Source organism: Leptodactylus fuscus, chromosome 9 (assembly GCF_031893055.1).
Source record: "Leptodactylus fuscus isolate aLepFus1 chromosome 9, aLepFus1.hap2, whole genome shotgun sequence".
Taxonomy (NCBI): domain Eukaryota; kingdom Metazoa; phylum Chordata; class Amphibia; order Anura; family Leptodactylidae; genus Leptodactylus; species Leptodactylus fuscus.
In genome coordinates, this window is record NC_134273.1 from 1,672,346 (window position 1) to 1,678,345 (window position 6,000).

Genomic DNA, 6,000 nt, shown 5'->3' on the forward strand with positions numbered 1-6,000 from the left:
TACCCTGCTCTTACACAGTGCATACCCATACTACCCTGCTCTTACACAGTACAGACCCATACTACCCTGCTCTTACAGAGTGCATACCCATACTACCCTGCTCTTACACAGTACAGACCCATACTACCCTGCTCTTACACAGTACAGACCCATACTACCCTGCTCTTACACTGTACGGACCCATACTACCCTGCTCTTACACTGTACATACCCATACTACCCTGCTCTTACACAGTGCATACCCATACTACCCTGCTCTTACACAGTACAGACCCATACTACCCTGCTCTTACACAGTACAGACCCATACTACCCTGCTCTTACACAGTACAGACCCATACTACCCTGCTCTTACAGAGTGCATACCCATACTACCCTGCTCTTACACAGTACAGACCCATACTACCCTGCTCTTACACAGTACATACCCATACTACCCTGCTCTTACACTGTACGGACCCATACTACCCTGCTCTTACACTGTACATACCCATACTACCCTGCTCTTACACAGTGCATACCCATACTACCCTGCTCTTACACAGTACAGACCCATACTACCCTGCTCTTACACAGTACAGACCCATACTACCCTGCTCTTACACAGTACAGACCCATACTACCCTGCTCTTACACAGTACAGACCCATACTACCCTGCTCTTACACTGTACGGACCCATACTACCCTGCTCTTACACTGTACATACCCATACTACCCTGCTCTTACACAGTGCATACCCATACTACCCTGCTCTTACACAGTACAGACCCATACTACCCTGCTCTTACACTGTACGGACCCATACTACCCTGCTCTTACACAGTGCATACCCATACTACCCTGCTCTTACACAGTGCATACCCATACTACCCTGCTCTTACACAGTACATACCCATACTACCCTGCTCTTACACAGTACAGACCCATACTACCCTGCTCTTACACAGTACAGACCCATACTACCCTGCTCTTACACTGTACGGACCCATACTACCCTGCTCTTACACAGTGCATACCCATACTACCCTGCTCTTACACAGTGCATACCCATACTACCCTGCTCTTACACAGTACATACCCATACTACCCTGCTCTTACACAGTACATACCCATACTACCCTGCTCTTACACAGTGCATATCCATACTACCCTGCTCTTACACAGTACAGACCCATACTACCCTGCTCTTACACAGTACATACCCATACTACCCTGCTCTTACACAGTACAGACCCATACTACCCTGCTCTTACAGAGTGCATACCCATACTACCCTGCTCTTACACAGTACATACCCATACTACCCTGCTCTTACAGAGTGCATACCCATACTACCCTGCTCTTACACAGTGCATACCCATACTACCCTGCTCTTAAACAGTGCATACCCATACTACCCTGCTCTTACACAGTACATACCCATACTACCCTGCTCTTACACAGTACAGACCCATACTACCCTGCTCTTACACAGTACAGACCCATACTACCCTGCTCTTACAGAGTGCATATCCATACTACCCTGCTCTTACACAGTACAGACCCATACTACCCTGCTCTTAAACAGTGCATACCCATACTACCCTGCTCTTACACAGTACAGACCCATACTACCCTGCTCTTACACAGTACAGACCCATACTACCCTGCTCTTACAGAGTGCATATCCATACTACCCTGCTCTTACACAGTGCATACCCATACTACCCTGCTCTTACACAGTACAGACCCATACTACCCTGCTCTTACACTGTACGGACCCATACTACCCTGCTCTTACACAGTACAGACCCATGCTACCCTGCTCTTACACAGTACAGACCCATACTACCCTGCTCTTACACAGTACAGACCCATACTACCCTGCTCTTACACAGTACGGACCCATACTACCCTGCTCTTACACAGTACATACCCATACTACCCTGCTCTTACACAGTACAGACCCATACTACCCTGCTCTTACACAGTGCATACCCATACTACCCTGCTCTTACACAGTGCATACCCATACTACCCTGCTCTTATACAGTGCATACCCATACTACCCTGCTCTTACACAGTACAGACCCATACTACCCTGCTCTTACACAGTACAGACCCATACTACGCTGCTCTTACAGAGTGCATATCCATAATACCCTGCTCTTACACAGTGCATACCCATACTACCCTGCTCTTACACAGTGCATACCCATACTACCCTGCTCTTACACAGTACGGACCCATACTACCCTGCTCTTACACAGTACAGACCCATACTACCCTGCTCTTACACAGTGCATACCCATACTACCCTGCTCTTACAGAGTACATACCCATACTACCCTGCTCTTACACAGTACGGACCCATACTACCCTGCTCTTACACAGTACGGACCCATACTACCCTGCTCTTACACAGTACGGACCCATACTACCCTGCTCTTACACAGTGCATACCCATACTACCCTGCTCTTACACAGTGCATACCCATACTACCCTGCTCTTACACAGTACATACCCATACTACCCTGCTCTTACACAGTGCATACCCATACTACCCTGCTCTTACACAGTACAGACCCATACTACCCTGCTCTTACACTGTACGGACCCATACTACCCTGCTCTTACACAGTGCATACCCATACTACCCTGCTCTTACACAGTACAGACCCATACTACCCTGCTCTTACACTGTACGGACCCATACTACCCTGCTCTTACACAGTACGGACCCATACTACCCTGCTCTTACACAGTGCATACCCATACTACCCTGCTCTTACACAGTACAGACCCACACTACCCTGCTCTTACACAGTGCATACCCATACTACCCTGCTCTTACACAGTGCATACCCATACTACCCTGCTCTTACACAGTGCATACCCATACTACCCTGCTCTTACACAGTGCATACCCATACTACCCTGCTCTTACACAGTGCATACCCATACTACCCTGCTCTTACACAGTACAGATCCATACTACCCTGCTCTTACACAGTACGGACCCATACTACCCTGCTCTTACACAGTACATACCCATACTACCCTGTTCTTACAGAGTGCATACCCATACTACCCTGCTCTTACACAATACATACCCATACTACCCTGTTCTTACACAGTACATTGGACCCATACTACCCTGCTCTTACACAGTACATACCCATACTACCCTGCTCTTACACAGTACATTGGACCCATACTACCCTGCTCTTACACAGTACATTGGACCCATACTACCCTGCTCTTACACAGTACATTGGACCCATACTACCCTGCTCTTACACAGTACATTGGACCCATACTACCCTGCTCTTACACAGTACATTGGACCCATACTACCCTGCTCTTACACAGTACATTGGACCCATACTACCCTGTTCTTACACAGTACATTGGACCCATTCTACCCTGCTCTTACACAGTGCATTGGACCCATACTACCCTGCTCTTACACAGTACATACCCATACTACCCTGCTCTTACACAGTGCATACCCATACTACCCTGCTCTTACACAGTGCATTGGACCCATACTACCCTGCTCTTACACAGTACAGACCCATACTACCCTGCTCTTACACAGTACAGACTCATACTACCCTGCTCTTACACAGTACATACCCATACTACCCTGCTCTTACACAGTACATACCCATACTACCCTGCTCTTACACAGTGCATTGGACCCATACTACCCTGCTCTTACACAGTACATTGGACCCATTCTACCCTGCTCTTACACAGTACATTGGACCCATTCTACCCTGCTCTTACACAGTACATACCCATACTACCCTGCTCTTACACAGTGCATACCCATACTACCCTGCTCTTACACAGTGCATACCCATACTACCCTGCTCTTACACAGTACAGACCCATACTACCCTGCTCTTACACAGTACAGACCCATACTACCCTGCTCTTACACAGTACATACCCATACTACCCTGCTCTTACACAGTACATTAGACCCATACTACCCTGCTCTTACACAGTGCATACCCATACTACCCTGCTCTTACACAGTGCATTGGACCCATACTACCCTGCTCTTACACAGTACATTGGACCCATACTACCCTGCTCTTACACAGTACATTGGACCCATACTACCCTGCTCTTACACAGTACATACCCATACTACCCTGCTCTTACACAGTGCATTGGACCCATACTACCCTGCTCTTACACAGTACATTGGACCCATACTACCCTGCTCTTACACAGTACATTGGACCCATACTACCCTGCTCTTACACAGTGCATTGGACCCATACTACCCTGCTCTTACACAGTACATTGGACCCATACTACCCTGCTCTTACACAGTACATTGGACCCATTCTACCCTGCTCTTACACAGTACATTGGACCCATACTACCCTTACACAAGAGAGTAACTCTTTCTCCATTACTACGCTCACAGGTTAGGTAGCATAATCTGATGATGGGTATGAGTTCAACCAAGGATCATAAATAGGAGATGAGAAACAAGCAGCGAGGCCTGATGTAAATGGTGGGCAATGATCTCGTGTCAGCCCCTCCATCCTTCCATGTATAGTTGTAAAATGATGAACAATATAAAACATATCATAAACACCGACTGTATAGACTTAAAGGGGTTGTCGTGGATTTTTTTTTTAATTTATGGCCTATCTTTAGGATGAGCCATAAATACCTGATTGGAGGACGGCTGAAAGTCAATGCATGGAGCTGGGAGCAGATGACTTCAGGCTCTGGATATTGGCTGGGTACAAGTCCATTCCTGGACAACCCCTTTAATCCTTCCCGGTCAGGGCACATTATACAGTAATTAGTCAGACTTTTAGTGGGATATTAGATATCAATATATACAGAGAGGCAACATGAAGCTCCTAACACTAACATTGTCATGAGGCCCCGAGCTACATAATGCCACTTGGAGCACTGGTATATTTTATGTGGCAGAGGGACCTCTGGGCCCCCCTCAGGGTCAAGGGCCCGCTAGTAACTGTTACCTCTACATTCCCTGTAGCTATGCAACGTAGTATATACATTTATCTAATTCTTAGTCCACAGATCTACATATATACACCACTTTCCACGTAGAACAAGTGCACATATGGATCCAAGGCCTGAGCCCTGGCGCCTATAGCCACAGCACTGCTCTATGGATAACACCTGTATATGAGCGCACAGTACAGCTCCGATACAGCCCCAGGCGCACAGCGAGGCTCCACTAATCTCACACACTGGACTAGTGAACTATTAGCATTGCATGCAATAATTGTATTAATGAAATGTAATTATGTATGCTAATATTTCACCCAGGCATCAAATCCTTCACTCCAGGAGCAGACGGGGGTGTTGTGGTGACAAGATAATATTAATGATATCCGTAAAATCATTACGCAGTTTTCTAGTTATTAGGATAATGATTTGGCTCCATTTAACACAAATCATTATGTGGAGATCAGCTCTGGACTGTCACTGGCCGCCGCCGCCGTCCTGACAGCTCATCGGACACAATACTTACCAACACTTACAGGGCACGTCCACCCAAAGCCATAAACAGATCAACAATTAGAAATCCTTCAAGTGCCCTCGGCTTTCCAATACTTAACACTAGAGCTGGATCTGGTTCTGGGAAAGCTGGGTGAAAACCAATAGCTACTGCCCTGTGTAAACTGGTGGCACAAAACAGAGCATGTTTAACCCTTCACAGACTGTAATTCAGAGGAAATCAACACTCAGCAGGCAGATGAGAGACCTGCGCACCCTCTGCATTGACCCGGCACTGCCACTGACATGTTTGTGAAATATAAATGATGCCGCCTGGCATGTCCCGCCCGGTAATTGATGACTTGCTTCTCTGCACTTTTATTACTTGTGTTTTGATGTCACAAGTGAATAGTTTCCAGCCGCAGAGTGACAAACGCACAACGACCTGCAGGTGACTTCACTGCGCCGCACAAGGCTGGAACATGTTCTGACATAATTGTCACACTGTTATCATCAT